The sequence below is a fragment of the Camelus bactrianus genome, chromosome 15 (assembly GCF_048773025.1).
Source record: "Camelus bactrianus isolate YW-2024 breed Bactrian camel chromosome 15, ASM4877302v1, whole genome shotgun sequence".
Classification (NCBI taxonomy): Eukaryota; Metazoa; Chordata; class Mammalia; order Artiodactyla; family Camelidae; genus Camelus; species Camelus bactrianus.
In genome coordinates, this window is record NC_133553.1 from 58,373,547 (window position 1) to 58,395,874 (window position 22,328).

The window sequence follows — 22,328 nt, forward strand, 5'->3', positions numbered from 1 at the left end:
TGTGACAGGAATGTGACTTGCTGAGTTCTGGGAGGTGGGAGGCCCGACGGCATGGCCACACGAGGAGACTGCAAATGAGGCTGGAGTTCAGGCTCACTGTGTGGGTGAGGGAGTGGTCCTGTCCTGAGCCTCCTGACACGCCTAGAGGAGCCGCCCCACCCTCCCTGAGCTGGCACAGGTGGCCCTGGAGGCCTTGGGGAGCAGCCGATTTGAGGACCTACCATAAACAGGGCAGGCCTAACTGACTGGAGGACCCAGGTGAAGGCCTCCTGCTCTTAGAGCAGCCCCCATCATCTCCCCTCTGAGAGGAAGGGCTCCTGTAGCAGGAAGTTAAAGCAAATGGGACCAGAATATGACTTGCTATGCCTGGTGGAAGGTTTGGGTGGCTCAGCTGCAGGTGAGGACCACGGGGAGTTTCTGGTCCAGTGTTCTCAGTTCTGGCTGCACAGCAGAATCACCTGGGGACTCCTTAAACCCCTGTGCCAGGGCCCCATCCCCTCGACATTCCAATTTAATAGATTCCAGGTGAGACCCAGGCATAACTGATTTTAGGGCATCAGTTATCATTTTCTTAAACTTTTTATTCTGAAAAACATAGAATGAATGGAACAACATTTCCTACCCTACCCCCACCCCCACTGGCCCGTCACCCTGCTCAAACAATTTCCAACTCTTGGCCAGTCTTGTAACAACACTTCCTCCATGGACTCCCCCAACACCTGCACCCTGGATTACTTTGAAGCAATCTCCGACATCACGAGCCCATGATCACAGTATCCCCAGGTGGTTTCCATGTGCAGACAGAGTTGAGGCCTACAGATCTGGTCCAATCTCTTTGTACAGATAAGCAAACTGGACTAGAGAGGAGAAAGGACTTGCAAAAAATCCCACCAAATGAACCTTCCTACTTGAGCATTCTATAAATATGGGAACTCGGAAACACCTTGGAGACTTCTGGAATGGTCTGGTCAAAACACTCTGGGAAGCCTCACCCAGGGAGACCGTGGGCCTCTGCCCCAGCTGCCAACTGAAGGTTTCTTTTCTTCTGGTTCCTGGCAGAGCTCGACCCCACTTTGTTCTGCTGAGCCTCATGTAAAGACTGCCCACTCACGGCCCTGTTTGAATCCTCTCAAACTCTCAGGCCCTTTGGTTGAAATGCAGCGGTTCTGTTTTCTGGCTGCAGGACCAGGTGTGGCTGTGATGACGCAGGGCTGGGAGAGCTGGGAGAGCTGGGAGTTTGCGGCCCACAGGGCTTCTCCAAGCTCCGGAAGCAAAAGTGTTCCCAGAGATTCCCACTATCCAAGGGCCAGGTGGCAGGGCCCCAGCGGCAGGTGACCTTCCACAGGGGCCTGTCTGCTGCTGGCCTCTCCCATGCCATCTCTGGCTGCTTTCTCTTCTCGTCAGAGAGCGGGTCCGCACTGTGACAGGTGTTGTCGACTCAGGACCTCTTTCAGAGGAACCAAATCCACAGCACCATCGGTGGGAAGGTCGGCTGGGCCTGGTTCCCAAGGCTCAGGGTCACCGGTGGTAACAGCAGGCCTGGAGCTGGGGAGAGCCCGGGCTTGGGGCGGCTCTGGCCAGTGTGCGGGGCTGGAGTTGTTTCCTTTCCTGTTTTACAGAAGTTCCCTTCCATCTCATCCCTGGCCAAGATGGGCCGTAATCCTGGCTCTTCTGCGCCGTCCTGCAGAGACGCCGGCACCCCCTCCTCCCTGCTGTCACAAAGAAGCCAGGGTTGTGTGTGGGGCGAGGGGGTGGGGGTAGGTCAGTGCATTGCTTCACTGGCCTGCACCCCAAAATAAAAGGCTGAGGGGCTCCACATCTTCATTTAACATTTAGCCCGAAGTCCAAGGGACTGTCATAGTCATCACCTTAAAAAAACAGTATCTTCCAGCAGAGCTATCACCAGGGCCCTGCCTTGAGCTATCCCCATGTTTGTCACCTGATTGCTGGGTAGAACTGGTGTGTATGTGGGTGTTGGGGGAGTAGGTTGTCAGAGTGGAGACGAGTCTGCATCGCAGACACTCCTCTGAAACACGGGGGAGAAGAGTGTAAGATCCCTCACTGTGAGAACACACAGACTGGCTGATGAGGCAGAGCATTCCCATGGGACAGACCCCAGGATGCTTAGATTTCTGTGTGCTGGCAAGTCTGACCTGAAGGACGGTTGTCCACCCAGTATCTCTGCTGGAGAACTGAGTAAAGGAGCCTTCAGTGTGGGCGGAGGCTTGCTAGAGGCGATGAGGAGAGTTTGACAGAACTAAGTGTTGGCCTTGGAACAGGACTGAAAGGTAACCTACGAGCCCCACACTCTGTCTCTGAACGTGCACCGTGGGGTCAGCGGAGTTCTCCGTCATGTCAGGCCCAGCCATGGCAGGCAGCCACCTCTTTTACCTTCTGTCAAGGCATCCACAGGGGGCCAAACCAAAAGCCACCTTTATCGCCCCCCCACCCCCCGCAAAAAAAAGCACAAATGCATTTTATGTTATTTCAGGCACACGTGTAATTTCTTAAAACACCTTTATTGTGGTATGGTTCTTATACAGTAAACTACACGTATTTCAGATGTACAATTTGATGAATTTTGATAGATGTATACCCCCGTGAAAACACCACCACAATCAAGATAGCCAATATTTCCATCACTCCCCAAGAGGTGCAATTTTCAAATTCCCAATTTATCCTTTCCCACCCCCTTTAACCTCTGGTAACCATAAGTTTGTTCTGTCTGTGAGTCTGTTTCTGTTTTGTAGATAAGTTCATTTGTGTCCTTTTTTTGAGATTCCACATATAAGCGATATCATACGGCATTTTTCTTTCTTTCTGGCTTTAATTTTTATTTTGTATAAATTGATAGCTATACAGGTAACTCCCAGTATACAAGAATGTACTTCCCTAAAATGGCTAGTGGCACAGTCCAGCCTCAGGTTAGGCCCAGGAGGAGTGGTTGGGCTTGAAGACACTGCTAAGCTCTTCCCTCAAAATGGGCTGAGGGTGGGATGATGTGGTGAGCAAGGCTGGGAGGTCACCTGGCTCCATCCCACGTGGGATCTAGGGGAAGTGTGAACTCTGCTGAGACTTTTCTCTTCATTTTTAAACTGCATGGGCTAATTTAGCTTCTTTCTGAGGTCGTTTTCAGTTAAATCTCTTTTTTCCTTTTTTTTTTTTTTTTTTTGTTCTGTGTTTTAAATTAAAAATCCAGAGACTGACTTGCCCTGAAAACTGGAAACATTTGATGGTGTTACAAAATTAGGATTTCTCCTCACATTCAGAGTTCTTTCTAAGGAACTTTATTTCAAGAAAACAAAATTAAAATAAAGGTGAGGGTTACTCATTCTGCCTGTTGCCTGTTGCCAGGTGATGGCAGGCAAATAGCATTTAGAAAATTTGTGGCTGTTGTGCTGAGTATAGTCGGTGAGGTCAGGGAGACAGGAGGAGGCAGCACATCCCTGGCTCCTGAGAGGAGCAAAGTATACAAGAAGGCCTGGATGGCTTTTCTGGTGGCAGAAGGCTTTGTGATCTCTGGGAAGAGGCAGTGTCTGGTGCCCTAGAAGCAGGCTGTCTCCTGGCCATCACCACCTGGCTAGCCTTGGTCCAGCCGACCAGCTGCCAGTTGGTCTCAAGCTGTGTAGTATCTCTCCCGTCCCCACCCTTGAGAAAGCCCATCTCCCTCCTCACCCCACCCCCAGCCCTAGGACCTCCACCTTTGCACCCTGATGTCCTCCTGGCTCTGAATACTCTTCAGGGCGTATCCTCTCATCTCCCTGGGCCTGAAAGCAAGGTCACCTCTGAGGTCTGCGAGCTCTAGGAAGATAGCCCAACAGGTGGCTGGCTTCCCTTTGGTGTAATTAGTCCGAAATGTTGCAGAAAAGTGTGTGACATCTTGGTGTTACAGCTCACTTGTGACACCAACCTGGATCCAGGCAAGAGACCAAGCAGCACCCGGAGAGTTGGAGAACTCAGGTTTATTACACTAGCGGGCCCAGAGGAGTTAACACTCCAAGCTCTGGACCCCATCTGTAGGTTTACACAGGCTTTTATAGGCTACCAGTCTAGACTTTACAACGTTTTGTAACATCATATGCAAATAAGGTATAACAAAAGTGACTATTTAGGAATAAGCTTTGTAGAAATGGACCAATCAGGAGTGAGAGAAATGGACCAGTTAGGAGTGAGGGTAATGGACCAATTAGGAGTGAGGGAAATGGGCCAGTCAGGAGTGAGCTCCATGCAAATACAGCACTACAAATGGGCCAATCAGGAGTCAGATCAGGGAACCAATAGAATTTTAGGGGTAAGTTCCACTTTCCTAGAAGTTAGCCGTTTCAGAGGCAGAAAGTGAGATAAATCCACTGGGCCAGGGAACCGGATGGTGCTGGCAGGAGAGTAGTGGCCCTGCCTAGGGGTCCTGCAGGTCTTTTTATGGGGCTTCCCACCTCATTATTAGTCAGCTGCCCCCGCCACACTGACCACCTCTGTATGTGTGTGTGTTTGTGTTGGGGGATGGGGGCATCTTCTTTCTCTCCATTCTGAGCCCTTCCCTCCCTGTTCCTCTACCCCCAGGATTTAATTCCAAGGCCCTAAAATCTCTCTCCCATATGACCAGATACTGGGGCCAGTTCTGGAGATAGAATTAAATGGACATTTAAATTTCCACAAAGACGACAAACAAATCTTCAATAAGGTTCTGACTCAAATCCTGAAATCTCAACGTTCCCATGCAGACTCCTCACTGCCTGCTTCCTCAATTCCCCTGCCTGGGGCCAGCTACCCTTAGAGAACAAACACCCCCAGGTAGACTTTGGCCTGTGGCATTTCAAGCGATGCTGTGGCTGTGGATGAACATTTTCACAGGCACAGTAGCTTTTGGCTGGATGACAACCAGGCCTGACCTTCTTCACCAGAGGCCCAGGCACACAGGGTCCTTGGTGACTTTGCTGTGTCTGGCCTACCATTGGGGGCTGGGTCCACTTGAGCTCTGGGCACAGTTCCACAGACTCCTCCTCATGTTGTGTTCTCCTGGCAAGACCACAGCCCCTCACCAGGAGCTGCCCAAGAATTTTCCTCTGGAAGAAAAGTTAGCTTTCTTTCTGGAATTTTTGTGTGTATGTATTTTTCTTGAAGTATAGTCAGTTTACAATGTTGTGTCAATTTCTGGTGTACAGCATAATGTTTCATTCATCCATGAACATACATATATTCGTTTTCATATTCTTTTTCACCGTAGGTTACTACAAGATATTGAATACAGTTCCCTATGCTATACAGCATGAACTTGTTTATCTATTCTATATACATATCAGTTAGTATATGAAAATCTCTAACTCCCAATTTATCTCCTTCCCCCACTGGTTACCACAGATTTGTTCTCTATGTCTGAGAGTTTGTTTCTGTTTTGCAAAAAAGTTCATGTGTGGTTTTTTTTTTTTAAGATTCTGCATGTAAGTGGTATCATATGGTATTTTTCTTTTTCTTTCTGGCTTCACTTAGAATGACAGTCTCTAGGTCCATCCATGTTGCTGCAAATGGTATTATTTTATTATTTTTTATGGCTAAGTAGTATTCCATTGTATAAATATACCACAACTTCTTTATCCAGTCATCTGTCAATGGACATTTAGGTTGTTTCCATGTCTTGGCTATTGTAAATAGTGCTGCTATGAACATTGGGGGGCATGTATCTTTTGGTTGTTTTTTGGGGGGGGGTAGGTAATTAGATTTACTTATTTATTTTTAGAGGAGGTTCTGGGGATTGAACCCAGGACCTCGTGCACGCTAAGCATGTGCTCTACCACTTGAGCTATACCCTCCCCCGGCATGTATCTTTTTTAATTAAAATCTCCTCTGGATATATGCCCAGGAGTGGGATTGCTGCATCATATGGTAAGTCTATTTTTAGTTTTTTAAGGAATCTCCATATAGTTTTCCATAATGGCTGCACCAAACTACATTCCCACCAACAGTGTAGGAGGGTCCCCTTTTCTCCTCACCCTCTCCAGCATTTCCTACTTGTGGGCTTCTGAATGACGCCATTCTAACTGGTGCAAGGTGATACCTCATTGTAGTTTTGATTTGCATTTCTCTGATAATTAGCAATACTGAGCATTTTTTTTTTCATGTATCTGTTGGCCAGTTGTATGTTGTCACTGGAGAATTTCTTGTTTAGGTCCTCTGCCTATTTTTGGATTGGATTGTTTTTTTTCTCATTAAATTGTATGAGCTGTTTATATATTCTTGAAATTAAGCCCTTGTCAGTCTCATCTTTTGCAAATATTTTCTCCCATTCTGTAGGTTGTTTTGTTTTGCTTGTGGTTTTCTTTGCTATGCAAAAGCTTATAAATTTAATTAGGTCCCACTTGTTTATTTTTTCTTTTATTTCTATTGCCTAGGTAGACTTCCCTTGGAGAACACTGCTGAGATTTATGTCAGATAATGTTTTGCCTATGTTTTCTTCTAAGAGGTTTATAGTATCATGTCTTATGTTTAAGTCTTTAAGCCATTTTGAGTTTATTTTTGTGTATGGTGTTCTAACTTCATTGATTTACATGCAGCTGTCCAGTTTTCCCAACACCATTTGCTGAAGAGACTGTCTTTACTCCATTGTATGTTCTTGCCTCCTTTGTCAAAGATTAATTGACCAAATGTTTGTGTATTTATTTCTGGGCTCTCGATTCTGTTCCATTGATCCATATGTCTGTTTTTGTACCAACATCATACTGTTTTGATTACTGTAGCTCTGTGGTATTGTCTGAAGTCTGGGAGGGTTATTCCTCCAGCTTTGTTCTTTTTCTTCAGTATTTCTTTGGCAATTCTGGGTCTTTTGTGATTCCATATAAATTTGAGGAATATTTTTTCTAGTTCTGTGAAAAATGCCCTGGGTAATTTGATAGGGATGGCATTAAATATGTAGATTGCTTTGGGTAGTATGGCCATTTTAACAATATTAATTCTTCCAATCCAAGAACATGGGATATCTTTCCATTTCTTTAAGTCGTCTTTCATTTCCTTAGTCAGTGTTTTGTAGTTCTCCCCATATAAATAAGTCAACTTTCTTTACTATCTCCTGTTCCCCACAAATGGAAAAAAAGAAATCGGGGTAACTTGATTTTCTCTTGAGGAAGAAGACTGCAACCAAGTCCTCTACTTACCTAAAGCTCTGCCACCCCGAGGGCTTCTCACTGGGCCCTGTCCTGAGAATCATGCCTTTGGAGCGAGCAAAGTCCATTTGCAACAGTGAGATATGAGTCCCCTCCTGGAGGTGGAAAAGGAGGCCACACCGAGGGAATGTGCGTGTGAGGCCAGGCAATAGGGGAAGAAACTCAGCCTCTTATGGAGCAGGTCTGGTCTGCGGGGTCCCAGGCAGAGCAGGCCCCTGACCTTGGGCCAGCCCGAGAGTAATCAGCAAGCCATCAGCTTTTGTTGGGCACTTAATGTGTGCAAAGGAGTGACTGGAAGGCTGTGGGTTAGAGGAGCCGAGGTGTCTGGTCCACCTCCCAGGAAGCTTAGAGACATACTGGGAACATAAGACCAACACAGACAGCAGTTGGAGCACTTCAGGGCTACAACTGACTCAGTGACCTTGGACAATGCTCTTAACTTCTCAGGGACTCATCTGTGAGTTGGGGATAATATTAACAAAAACCAAGGCTAGACCAACCAGGTGATATTCAAAGGAGTTCAAAAAAGGGCAGATGCTGGTCGACTGCAGTGGTGTCAGAAGGCTTCCTAAATTAGAAGCTCCTCGCTGGTGGGGCCTGTGAGTTTCATCTTTGCATATCCATTCCTAGTCCACTTGCTGAAATTCAGCAGGTGCTCAATAAACACATCTGGAATGAATAGATACAAGAGAGGAAAGGGCTAGGGCTGAGTGTTGAGAGATAGCAGGATCAGCAGGTGCCTAGGAGAAGGGAGGGCCTTTCAGACAAGGGACAGGCTGAGCCTGGCCGCCCAAGCAGTAATATGGTGTGTGGCAGGTGGGGGCCAGCCTGCCTTGTTGTTTGCTGACAGTTTCTGCACAGCAAAGCGTTTAACTTCTTCACTCTTCTCCAAGGGCTGAGGACTGCAGTAAGGCTGTGGTGTTTCAGCCAGTCTGGCAGAAGGACTCTCAGCCCCATTAACCTGCCTTTATCTATACTGGAGCAGAGCAAGAACTCAGGCTCAGAGAGGAGGACCCTGGCTGGAATGGGGGACCAGCCCACGGCCCCAGGAGCAGCAGCACTAAAGCAGAACTTGGCGAGGTTTCATCCTCCACAGAGGGTAGCTGAGAGTGTGGGTGGGAATACAGATATTCTGTTCAGAGAAGTAGGCGGAATTTAGAGTTCTTTCTGGAAAGTAGGATAGGTTAACTCACTTATTACTCAGCCAGTCTTTTCAAGGATAACACAGACTTAATGCTAATCTAAAAGCATTTCCAGCAGAGGCTCTAAAATGACAGTAGACTCTAGAGATGCCACCAATGTCTCTCTTTCTGGTGAAATAAGGGTGGCCATGGGGAACCACAGCTGAGCCCAGGGACTTTCCTTGCAGCCTGGAATTATAGCCCCTTCATGGCCTGTGTCTAGTTTATTCCTGCAGACTCTAGGCTCAGCATTATTTTGGTGCAATGCTGAAGAAATAAAACTGAGGGAGAGAGGATGTCTATTTATTGGCTCTGGCTGCCATCTCCCCTAACTGTCTCCCAATAAAGCTATTTGGGCTTACTCCAAACCTCCGAGAGTGGACGGAGGCCAGGGCTAAGTCCTGTGGGTTGTCACTCCACAATCCCACTTACCAAAATCCAAGGCAGGTGTATTTGCCAACCTGCCTGTTCCAGACCCAGATGTCCAAGGTCAAGGGGTCCAAGTGTTACTTCTGGTCTCATGGACATTAGGCAGTGGTGGAGGGTGTGGAAAAGGGCTTTTGAGTTCTTCCAGGTTCAAATGTGTCACTCATCCAATGCCTATGACTAAGTTAGGCATAGTTGGGAAACAAAGAGATTGCATAGGACAGAATTGCTTCCCTTGAGAAGCACACAGAGGTTTGCGAGATCAAGACTAACATATTCAAAACAAATTAGAAGTAGACTATACCAGGGTGGCAATTAAAGACCTTTTTAGAACTTGGCCCTGGCTGACCTCTTGGGGAAGCACAGGACAGCACAGAAGGAAACCAAGGAGTGGCTGGGGTGAGAAGTTCCTAGAGAGGCCAGAAATGCCTCTAACAGTAAGAACCAAACCTAGAGATGGGAAAACTTCAGGGCCCAGGATTCATACAAACCAGGTGGCCTCTCTCCCTTCTATCAGAAGAATGTTAACTAATAATATCCTCATGCATTACGTCTCAAGCACTGTTCTAATTGCTTGAACAAAAATAGGCCACTTTATCCTCCCAATAATCCAGTGAATTCTGTACCATATTATCCCCATTTTATGGATGAGAAAACTGAGGTATCAGGAGGATCTAGCCATACAGCCAAAACCTGGGAAGCTGACTTCAAAGTCAGGCTCCTGAACCTATGCTCAGCTGCTCCCTGTGGGGCTGAGCTGAGGATCCAGCCGAGGTTTGGGAGCTGAGAACATAGTGGAATGTTCATAGTGGAATGTTATGCAGACAGCCTGTGGCCTAGAAGTTCTGGAGGGATCCCAACACAGAGAACTCGCACCCAGGGCCTGATGGCAGCAGACCCTACACGATGCTCGTCTATCCCCACCCAAATTTCTTTCTTACTGACTATGGGTCATGGTGAGCAGGTGAGCAGCTGGGCAGACCACAGCCACCCAGGTTTTCACATGGTCCAGGGAGCATGAGGACTGAGATGGGCGGGCAGAGAATATATCAGCAAAGGAAATGTTGGCAGAACAAATTACCAGGTTACTTCCAGAAGGAATAACAGAGGGATGCTGGACAGTGTGATATGGACTCTGCTTCCTTTGGAAACTTCCAGAAGAGAGGAGAAAGGTAGACTTCCTGGGGGAGCCTAGGCTCAAGTTGACCATTGCAGAAGGAGTAGAAGTAAGAGGGGCTGGGGAGGAACCTCCCAGACAGGTGATTGGCAGGTCCCCAGGGCCATGCAGGGACCAAGGTGGCCACACTGAGGATGGGAGGAGACCAGTGTTGGGGGATGGGGAGGCCTTCATTGTCAGCTTGGTGGGGGGCCTACTTGTCAGGTTTTGACAGCCCTCCAGGGGACTGAGGAGAGAGCTGCAGTGCTCTCCACAAATCCTTGTTCACTCTCCATGTAAAACTGAAGCAGAGAGAGAGGAGAGAGGGAGAGGATTTTGATTTTCCTTCCATAAGAGACAAAACTTCCAAAATTGCTAATTTTTGTCATCCAGCTCCTTTGATAGGAATTGTGTGCCTAGGGATATTTAAATGAGCTGTGATGAGAATAACTCCATTTCTCTGCGCTGTTTGCAGCCGTGGTGTTCTGGGTCCACAGACTTACAAACACTCTCCCAAAGCTCAGCCAACAACCTGCTCTCCCACCCACTCTGAAGCCGCTTCTCTCTCTAGAACGAATAACACTACGTCCTTCTCCAGGTGGGGAAAGCATGGTAACGTTCCTGCATAAAATATCAGCAGCTTGGGGCCTTAGTTGAATTAAACAGGAGGCAGCAAATTCAAGAACTGGGTAATGAGCACCTACTGCATGGCAGATACCCAGAAACATGAGCGTGAATAACCCCAGCCCTTTCTTCAAGAGGCTCAGAGGCCCTGGGAACCCACGGTGCCCTCAGAGCTAGTGGGTGGCTGACTTTCCCAGTGTTAGCACCCAATGTCCCACATCCCAGGAACACTTCCCCAAACCCACGTCCCAATCCCAGTCATACTGGACTGTTGTTCACCCCAGCAAGGGGCTGCAACTATTGGAATCCACTTCCTCCTCATCTCATTCCTTGCCTCCATCCCTACCCTTACAAATGGCCTTTTGAAATAAGCTAGCACTTTACTTCAAATAATAATTGATAATAAAAACAACAACAATTTTTATAGTAGTTCTGGAAGGGCATCAGGTTATGCCACCCCAAAATACGCCACTGTGGAATAAGGCATTGAGTTTAAGGCCACTGAGAAGTAGTAGATGCAGCAAGCGTTCTCTGCCCTCCCCTTATCCACCTAAAAGCAGGGCATACATTTCCCTTTTGAAGACATACCTGTTCCCATACCAGGAAGAGGAAAGAGACTCTTATCACCAGAGTTGACATCGAGATGAGTCTACACAAGCCAACCTTACTAAAATTACTCTTACCAGGGGGAGGGTGTAGCTCAGGGGTAGAATGCATGCCCAGCATGCATGAGGTCCTGGGTTAAATCCCCAGTACCTCCCTTAAAACAAACAAACAAACTTAATTACCTCCCCCCAAAATAAAAAATAATAATAATAAATTTTTAAAAATTAACCTTATCTTCCACTAGTTTTCTCCATATATTTCTTTGTCATTTCCCCTTAATTTATTGTCCTGGGAAGCCCAAACCCTCTTTCCTTTGTTAAGAAGGGTATATAGGCTCCCAAATCTAACTACTTTGAGTTTCACTTATGTGAGCTCCTGTGCACATAAAATATTAATAAATTTGTCTTCCTTTTCTCTTGTTAATCTGTAGTTGTCAGTTAAATTTGCAGTCCCTTAATACAGAATCTAAGAGGGTAGAGGAAAAGTTTTTCCTCCCTGGAATTCTCAGTGCTAGCTGCTCATTAGAATCATGTGAGGAGCTTTTAAAACAGCTCAGCGCCCAGGTCCCTCCCCAGAACAATAAATCAGAGTCTCCTCTAGGTACTTCCAATGGATAGCCAGGGTGGAGAAACGCTGCTCAGGGTTTAGGATGCCTGGAGGAAGCAGCAGGCAGGGGCCACTGAATCCTGGTGTATTTCCTGGAGTGGTTTCAGCTTCAGACCCTGATCAGGGATCACTCGGGGATGATGGCGACAGACTCCACAGGTCCTGAGGCAGGTGCTCACTCCACAGGGACTTTACCATTTTTGTCGTGGGACACTTCGGTGGGAAGTCAGAAAGAGAGGTGTGCCCACACGATGGGGCTCAGTGCATCTTCTTGGAGGGACAGCTAAGCACACGATGTGCTTTTCAGCAGGCCTGAGAACCCAAGAGGGTCCCTTCCCTGACTTCTAGCCTCCTGCTTTCTTGCTTCAAGGAGTCGCTCAGAGGCTGTTTTCCAGGCTGGTTTTCCCATTTGTCACCTCCATGAGAGAAATTAACAGCTTTGCCAGACCCCATATAAACAGGAAGGCAAGCTGTTAACAAGAGCCTCCTGCCCCGCTGCCAAGCCCAGAGCTCACGTTTCCTTCCTCAGAGCCTGTCCATTGTGCGGAGGAGAAAGCCGCAGAATGGGCCCTCTCCGGGCACCCGGTGGGCTTCCTTCTGGCCTCTGGAATGCCACTGCCGGGCTCGCTGACTGCTGGGTCTGCAGCTGGCTGGCTTTGTCTGGTTTTTGAGGGACAGCCAGGGACAGGCACTGAGTAAACTGGGAACAAAGCGAGACTGCAGGCGTGGCTGTGCACACCAGTGCAGCCGAACAGCAGAGAACAATTAATTGCCATGTTGAGGAATGTGTGGAAGGCGGCAGGGAGGCAGTTGGAAAATGTAAGAATGTGCAGGAGAATGTCAAGCTGGGCTCGTGTTCATTAGAGGCCAAGAGGGAACCAGCTCTCCATGTGTTCTCAGGACCCACCGCAGCGTGGGGGCCCTGGTCCCCGGCGGCCTATCTCCCCCACCTGCCCAACTGGGGTGGTCTATATGCTGGTGTGCAGCAAACAGGGACACTGTACCAAACAAGACAGGGAGCCCCTTGGCCCTGGGGCTGGAAGTTTTAGTTATTTCCTTGATCACATGGTACAAAAGGCCAATTTCTATCTGCATCACGATAGGAAAACTGTTGTCTCCCTGCAGTTTTGCTGTGGGCTTCTATCTTGGGACTATGCAAGCTAGACTCTATGTTTACACCTGAAAGCTTGCAGTCTAACTGTTATCCCAGAACCGTAGGAGGAGGGCGTCGGGAGGGTGCAGGAGTCCCCCATTCCCCCACCACCACTGAGGAAGTCTGCTGCTGGCTCTTCAGGGAAGCGGAATCAGGAGGACAGCTTCTCAGAGAGATTGGGAAGTGAACGTGTGTGTGAGTGTGATTTAAGCCAGAGAAGTTAAATGCATTCATGCAGTAAAAGAGGTGGAGAAGAAGAGCAAGAATGACATGCAGAAGGGGCCGGAGTAACCGTGAGATGGTTTGGGACCTGGACAAGGAGAATTTACAAAGTGTTGGCTCCTCTTGGATGTGTCTTTATAAATACTTAAGGTTGAAGTTCTTTTTCGCAGTGCCGTTATTTTTTACTGGACTGTGTGTTGGACTTCCTGCTAAGACTGAGCCTCGTGGGGCCCTGGGATTTATTAAGATTACACAGAAATGCAATTTTTCCTATCCTGGGTGCCCCCCTCTAGAAGGCTGAGCCCAAGATCAGAGATGGTGTGCAGGTAGTTTATGTGGCAGGTGATCCCGGGGAGCAGAAGTAAGGCACTGGGGAAGGGGAGGGAAGGGAAAAAAGCCAGTGTAGGTGTGTTATCAAGGTCATCACTTTGTAGGTGGAGCTGAATCCCACCTGGGTCCTCTCAGGACCGTCCACCCAACGATCAGCCAGAAGGGACATTCAGCAGCAGCTTCTGTTGCCCACTGTTTGAGGGGCCCATTGGAGGCATTAGCTCCCCTGCATGTCAGGGCTGTGCATTGAGGAGTTCAGGGGAGCTCCCACTAGTGTCCACAGCATCACCGTAATCCCCAAATAGAGGAAGCAAGAGACGAAGGCTCGCTCTAGAGGCAAGATGCTATCAGGGTGAGGCTGCCACAGACTGCAGGTAGAATCAGAGAAGAGGTTGAGGATTGGAGTCAGGAAGCCAGAAGCGTCTGACTGACCATCACAGAGGACATGGGCCAGGCCCCTGACGTGCCGCGTGAAACTACTGAGATACGAGGCAGGAAGGGCATATGGAGGAAGGCTATGTGTCCTTAGGCCGAGCTGTGGCTGACGGACACTCAGGGTCTTTCTCCATTCCTCATGTGCCCTCTCCTGCCTTGAGGGACCCCCGACCTACAGCCCCGTGCACCACCAAAGCAGTCCGAGGCTCTCATGTGATGGTGGCTCCTGGAACTCCCACCCATCGCCCCCTCTCTCAGAGCTCCCTTGCCCCACTGCCTGGATCCTACACCCTCACCCCCAAAGGCCCCACCAGCTTCCATTAAATCTCTCACCCCTGGCTGGAAGCATTTCTATTTACTGTTAAAAGGCAAAAAGATGATTAAACCATCTCATACAGTTGTGACTTGAGTCTACAATAAATGACACTAGTGGTAAATTTCAGGTGGACACATCTAAGGAAGACAGAGTTGGGAGGAAAGCTTAAGACACCCTTGAGCTTCCCTGTCCTGAGAGATCCCTTGATGGAGCCCCAAAGTGAAATCACTTTTTCCTAAGTCCACTTCAGTTCATGTGACGGGATGGGAATACTTCCTTTCTTAGCCAGCGTTGCCTGTTATGAGTTCCCTACAGAGCAGAGACGGGAGCAACATGTACTGCTTTGTTGCTTCCTGTACAGAGAGGGCAGGAATGAGGAAATCCAGAGATCACTGTGCTGGACAGCTGCCACTGGGGACCCAGCCAAGCCTCCAAGTACCGGAAGTACATGGCAAGAAATTCCCATGGTGCATATACATGGGTGTGACGGATACCCTCAGCCATGGCCTTAAGCTTATGTGTAACTAGACAGGAAAGAATTCCTGCTTGATTTAAGTAGTCGAATTCCTCCCTTGGCCCACACATCTCATTGCATCTCGCATGCGCTTTGCCACTGCCCTTGGGTGAGCAGAAGCCAATGCAGGATTAATAATAAAGGATGCTGGTCCTATTTATTTCATACACTGTGTATCTGATGGGGGGGGGTTAGAATGTGGTCGGTGCTATAGTATTTTAATTTTTTTTATAGCTTTGTTTTTAAAAAATTATAATCTTGAAGCTTGCCTTAACTGTCAGCTTTAGTTTTGTCCTAATTTTTGCTTCTCTTGAAACAATTTCCAAAGAGTCTTGTTCCTCAAAAGCCTAAAAGGGAGATTGGGAGGAATTTAGAAAAAATAGGCTCTGATATCATCATTCAGGGTCCAATGAAAGAGACAGAACCACTTAGAGGTGTGTGTGTGTGTGTGTGTGTGTGTGTGTGTGTGTGTATGTGTGTGTGTCTGTCTGGCAGGGATTCGACCTTATACAGCTACGGGAGCTGGTTGAAGAATCTCTGTAAGGCGATTTTCTTTGTTTCTAATGCTTGAGTTTGAAGTCTTCCATGAAGATAGTTGGGAAGGGAAGGTGGGTGTAAAGTAGAGAACAAGGAAAAGCAGGAACCTACAAGCATGAGGTGGAATCCAAGAAGGACTGAAACCCACTTCAGTTCTCACCGCCTCTGATTCGATGGTATGAGAGTCCCAGAGGAGAAGATGGTGCCCTCCGTCCCAGAACTAAATGCACACCTGGCCCAGGAGTCAGAGAGGCTGAAGAGGTTCCAGGAGAGGGTGGAACTGTTGTAGGCTTGACTGCTGCCCCCACACCCATGGGTTGAGTGACAATGTGTGTGAGCTACAAAATGACTGCTGACTCACTTCTCCCTTGTGAATCTCTCTTCCAGCTGAGAAGAGAGAGTCTAGCCAGAGATGTACAGGAAAGGGAATTCTGGGAGATGTAGTCCAGCCTAGCCAAGATGACAGGTTACAAAGCCACCAAGTGTCCTCAACAAAATAATAGTAAATTATTGTTTGGCAAAAATATTAGCTACCACCTTTTACGCAATGTTCTAGATGTTTTACATAACTTACTTCATGTAATCTCGTAATAGTCCTATGAAAAAAAGATTCTATCCCCATTTTACAGAAGAGGAAACCAAGATTGAGAAGTTGCAGTGAGCACATTGTTATGGACCATACAGTCCGCAAGACTCTTCTTTTCACTGAGGAACTCATCTCATGCAGTTTGGGTATGGGTTTATTGTCTACCCTTAGGAAAAGGAATAAATATGTGACCCAGACCTGATCAATCAGAAAGCCCCATCCTCTTGGTCAGTGACCGGCCCATAAATGGGCAATGACCCAGACTGGGCCAATCAGAAGCTTTCCTGGATCATATCTTCAGGGAAGATAGGATCATTGTCTCTTGAGGGCTTGTCAGGTTAAGTCTGGGGCTTGACCTCTGATAGTTATCTTACTCACCATATAGAACAAGCTTATCCAAGGATGGAGAGAAAGATAACATTTGGGCTCCTAGATTCAACCACGTCTAAAGTTTGCTGTACTCTTGAACCACCCAGGTTGTGTGAACCTATAAATTCCTTATTTACATGAGATAGTTTAGGTTGGGGTTTTGTCAGTTGCTACCAGAAGAGACTAATAAACAAAATTGGTGACAAAAGAGGAGTACTGTAAGTGAGAGATGCCAAAATGTAGATTCCTTCTACATGGAGAGAAGGCCTTGGTTTTCCCAGGTACTTAAACCAACACATTTTCAATTTTTTTAAAAAGAAAATGTTACTTGCAACCAAGAGAGTAAGTCTAATACAAAGGTTAAATGACTGGCCCAAGGTTGCCCAGCCAGTAAGAGGATGTACTAGAACTTGAATCCAGGGCTGTCTGGGTCCAAAGCCTAGGCTCCTCCCTTGGCCCACACTAAAGCCACGCTAATTTAGTCAGCACGTCTGAGGTCACCACAGACTCTGTCACTGTAGCTTCTCAAAGAAAGATGGAAAGAGCTGCTCAAAGGGAAGCCTGATGTGAGCTTTTCTAATTCCCTTTGCAGCGAAAGGGGACTCTGGGTTAAAGCAAAATTGGCCAGACTTTCAGGTCACAAGCTAAGGCTGTGATTTGAGATTTCAGTCCCCATATACGAGGGACCAAAAGCAAACCCAACCCTCTGGGATTCATGCAGTTACCCTCCTCTGTGCCTGTTACTTGGGCTTTCTGTGTCCTGGACTCGAACTGATCAAAGCAAATTGGTGATTAAGACAAAGTTCATTCTACTCAACCCCCACTACAAAATCCAGATGTCAGGTTGCTGCTCTATTTTTAAATCTTTCTCAGGATACAGATTTGACAATGTTCCTTCCTCTTGCCTTCCAGTGTCCAGTCACCTCACAATTAGAGGTTCTTTATGACTAACTTATAAGCCCCTCTGCTGTAGCTCTTCAAACAAGTGGAAAATATCCAGTCTTCACTCAGCAGTTATAGTTTTTCTTTTTTTGTAATTTGGGAAGCATAGTTGATTTACAATGTTGTGTTAGTTTCTGGTGTACAGCTAGTGATTCAGTTTTATTTTTTAAGTTTTTTTTCTTTTATTTATATTTTTTGTGAGCTGGACATTTTTGCTTGTTCGGTTTCTTTGGGGGAGGGTGTAATTAGGTTTGTTTGTTTGTTTGTTTTTTTGTTTATTTACTTACTTACTTACTTAAATAGAGGTACTGGGGATTGAACCCAGGATCTTGTATATGTTAAGCATGCACTCTACCACTGAGCTATCCACTCTCCCCCAGTTTTTCTCGTGGACAAACTGTTTATTGAGTTTTGCATCAGTCCGGGCTATCTTTTATTGTATCCTGGGATCCAAGGGCTCAGGGAGGTGGTAAGGTGGCAATGGTGAATCTGGAGATCTGGTCTCCCAAAGGTAACTGCCGCTCTACCCCTGATTCTTGGATGACTGCCAGGCGGATCGCGCCTCCACTGGAGCTGTCTCGCTCCATGGCCAAAGCAAGAGCATTGGCAGTGAATTACAGACACTCTTCCTTGGTCATGCCTTTCCAGTAGGTAGCATCGACATAGCCATAGATATAGGAGCTCCCAGAGCCTCCAGTGGCAAAGGACTGTCTTACCATCATACCCGCCATGGGCACCGAGTACACCTGCCCCCCTTCTTGGGGGTCCTAGCCTGCAACGATGATTCCTGCCATCAGGTCTTTCCGGTATCGGTAACGTATCTCCTTAAAGAGGCTGGCTGTTGTGTGTACCAGTGGAGGCTCATTCAGTTCAATGCTGTGGAAACCAAGCTGATAAGTGATTGCATCAGCGACTGCCTGGATATCAGCTGCTGAGCCTGAGCAGCAGCAGAGAACACAGTTGTGAGTAGGGGTCAAATTGTGAGTCACTCAGTTGGCGATGTAGGACCCAGTGGTTGTTCTGCAGTCAGCTCCTAGAACCACATCCCCATCAAACTGCATGGCCATGATGGTGGTCCCTGTGGAGATTTCCTGGTTTTCTCAGTCAGGGGCAGTGGCCTCAGGCCCCCAGGTGGTGCTGGCCCCACTCCCTGAGCAGCTACCAAGGTGGCCGCCACCTTCCTCCTCCGGTATAGCCACCCCCCCTAGTTTTATACATATTCCTCTTCATATTCTTTTTCATTATAGGTTATTTATAAGATATTGAATATAGTTCCCTGTGCTATGCAGTAGGACTTGTTATCTAGTTTACATATAGTAGATTGTATCTGCAAATCCCAAACTCCAAATTTATCCCTCCCCACCCCTCTTTCCTCTGGTAACCATAAATTTGTTTTCTATGCCTGTGAGTCTGTCTCTGTTTTGTAAATAAGTTCATTTGCTTCCCTTCTTTTTAAAAAAATTCCACATATAAGTGATATTATATGGTATTTTTCTTTCTCTTTTTGGCTTACTTTACTTAGTGTGACAATCTTCAGGTCCATCCATGTTGCTGCAAGTGGCATAATTTTATTCTTTTTTATGGCTGAGTAGTATTTCATTGTATAAATATACCACAACATCTGTATATTTAACCAGTCATCTGTCAATGGACATTTAGGCTGTTTCCATGTTTTGGCTATCATAAACTGTGCTGCTATGAACATTGGGGTGCATGTGTCTTTTCGGATTAGAGTTCCCTCCAGATACATGCCCAGGAGTGTGATTGCTGGATCACATGGTAACTCTATTTTTAGTTTTTTAAGGAATCTCCATACTGTTTTCCATAGGGGCTGTGCCAAACTACATTCTCACCAGTAGTGTAGGAGGGTTCCCTTTTCTCCACACCCTCTCCAGCAATTATCATTTGTGGCCTTTTTCATGATGGCCATTCTGACTGGTATGAGGTAACAACCTCATTGTAGTTTTGATTTGCTTTTCTCTGAGCAGTTATCATAGTTTCAAAGCCCAAAGTCATTCCTCACTTTTTTCCTTTCAAAGTTTGAGAAACGTAATTTAGTTTTAATGCCTCTTTCAAAGGTTTCATTTTCCGATGACCTTGGTGGTACTTGTCCAGACTATTTCCAGGGCTCCTCTATCTCTAGAGTAGCAGCATCCAATAGAACTTTCTGTAATGATGGAAATGTCCTATTCTTGTGCTGTCCAATACAGTAGCCACTGGCCACATGTGGCTGCCGAGAACTTGAAATGTGGCTAGGCTGACAAGAACTGAATTTGAAATTTTATTTAATTTTAATTCGTTTAAATTTAAATAGCCATATGTAGCTAACTCCCCCAGCTATACATAGCACATACATGTTCTGATCTTCTTTCTGGGCTCCCAAGTATTATTCCTAACATTTAAAGACCTGCTGACTTTTGTTCAGTTTGTGGTCCACTAGGACTCTTTATTCTATGTGACCTCTTTGTAGTTTTTACCTTCGATTTGAGTGCTTTGATATTTTTTCACGTCTCTAAGTCTGTATTATCACTACTGAAATTCTGTTTCTACCTCTGTTTCTCACATTGTTTGGAACAGTTTGGCTTTGACCAAAAAGGGTGGTCATACTGTAACGTCAGCTGATGGATAATTACCTAAGAATTCCTCAGATGAGCAGAATGAGGGATAAAAGAGCAGTCCTGACTTTCCTAATTGATCCATAATTTCTATTAACGGGGGCTGCCGATTGCTGCAAAAGTGGGGAAAAGAAAATATTGACTCCCATGCTCCCCTGCCTCTTCCCCCTGAAAACCTTGCCTGATCTTTTTGCTTTTTATGTGTTATTTCACTCCAGTGTTTGGAAATATTATATTAACCTGGCCTTTCTGATTCTGAGGGGGCAGATTACAAAACTTCAACAAAGATATTTATGAGATGGAAGCGGCTCGAAGGGTCTGATAGTGAATACATTTGCCATCACCACTTTCTTCTCTCCATTGCCCTTTGATTGTTCATTGACCCTCACTTTTGACCTTGCATTATACAAGGGAAGAGTGGTTCGAGGCTTTCATCTAGGATATGTGTTCTGAGATCCAAGAGATCAGGGAGTCTGTCTTTAATTTGATTAGTCCAGTGTGTCCTTTTAATAATTCCAGTGCACAATTCTAATTTCATAGTTAGTAAAACGCTAAAACTGGCTGGAAGTTGACTTTAGGAAATGCCAACTGAAGATGACTGGCTGTTTGCTCGCATTTTCTGGCACTTCTGAATTGTGTTTGTCTCCGTGTTCAGCATCTGTCCCCACAAATTATGATTCTCCTGAGCAGCCCCAGGGACCCCAGTCCCTCCACCCCTGGTACAGAGCCAGTGCCTCTCTGGGCCATTTCAAGTAGACTTGCACGGACTTAACCTTACACAGTTAATGTTTAATTTTAAGAGCTGCTTTTTTTTTTTTTTTTTTTTTGTATTTCCATTTTGGTGAGCAGACCAGATGCTTTGCCAAATTTACCCTCAGCTAATTGTGCAGTTCAGTGTCCTGAAATGTGCCCTTGTTTGCTTAAAACCTGCTGATTTGCAAAAGAAACTGTTCCAGGAATGTGGGTCAGAGTGGATGCTTCTGTGGAAGCTGAACTGACCAGGAAAGAGCCTCTGAGGCCTGGCGGGGGTGCTGTGTGTATGTCAATCTGTAGGAAAGGAGGACTCTCCAGGGCAGGATTGTCATTTAAATGATAAGGCTGCTGGAGGTGGGGGAGAGCAGGGGCCTGGGGACAGGGACAAAAATCAGTTTGGCTCTGTTCCACCTTTGCAACCCCCTCCAAGCTTTTGAGCAGGCTGTGGGGCAAGATTGAAATAAAATATTAATGCACAGCTGGAGGAAAATAATTTTCAAATCTGGCATTTGCTCTGCCTCTGTCCCTGGAGGCCCTCTGATGAGATATATGTGAAGCAGGAATGATCTTCCAATAAGAATAGAGTAAGGATGAAGGGGTGCTCAGTTCCTCTGCCCCATCCCTGAATCTGGAAACCGATGCCGGAGCTGTTGCCGGGGATTTAGCCCCAGGGCAGATTGCGCTGCTCCAACTCCTGCAACCTGGGACAGGAGCTTAGAGCAGCCTGCAGGGGATTGAAAAGCATAGCAGGGAAGCAAAAGAGACAATGTGGATGCAGCTCAGTGCAGGAGCCACCAACAAGAGGGTGATCACCCGCCCACCTGGGTGACTGCAGGGACAGTGGGGGGGGGGGTGAGATGGGAGAGGGTGCTCCCACCTGACAGTTGGGATGGATCTCCACCTCTTGTCATTTTTAGCACGTGCCCCTATTCAAGGTATCCTGGGGGCAGCTCCAGTCAGGGCTTTATCCCTCCCTGGGTAGCTGTGTGCTCCTGCCGGTCCTGTGGTCTTGCTGTCTTTTTCTTCCTAGGCATTTCGGCGACCTACAAGGTGAACACACGGGGCGGGGGAGCAACTCACTGTATTTCACTCTGTTCTTATAATCCATCTATAATTTATTTCTAGTCCTTGGAAGTTCAGTCATTTATATAATTGCACTTGCCCCCCCCTACGGCTGCATAACAAATTACCACAAATTTAGTGGCTTAAAACACACAAATGGATCTCACTGGGCTGACATCGAGGTGTGAGAAGGGCTGTGTTCCTTTCTGGAGGCTCTAGGAGAAAATCTGTTTTCTTACCTTTCACATCTTCTGGAGACTGCCGGCATTCCTTGGCTTACGCCTGCTTCCATCTTCAAAGCCAGCAATGGCCAGACGAGTCTTCCTCAGATCACATCCTTTTGACACTCACTTATATGCTTCCCTCTTCCACGTTTAAGGATGCCCGTGACCACTTTGGACCTACCTGAATAAACCAGGATTATTTCCCTCTTTCAAAACCAACTGTCTTAGCAACCTTAATTCCATCTGCAAACTTAATTCCACTTTGCTGTATAACCTGACATGCTCACAGATTCTAGTATTAGGATGTGGACATCTTTGGGGACTATTGTTCTGCCCACTTTAATAAACACTTACCATTCTTCAAGCCCTTTTACAGAGCTCATTTGATCCTAAAATGCCTCTGAGATACATGAGTGGGTGGGGTTAATGTTTCTTTCATAATAAGAAAGCTAAAGGAAGAGTCAAAAAACCAAAATAAACAGAACTTGCGCAGATCTCATGGAACTTACTTTGCGAT

General features: G+C 46.7%; 1 pseudogene; it reads right to left on the minus strand.

Moving 5' to 3' along the window:
- Positions 1 to 1,294: 1,294 nt before the first annotated feature.
- LOC105066565 (proteasome subunit beta type-6 pseudogene) lies at positions 1,295 to 21,879 on the minus strand (annotated as a pseudogene).
- Between the last annotated feature and the right edge of the window lie 449 nt (positions 21,880 to 22,328).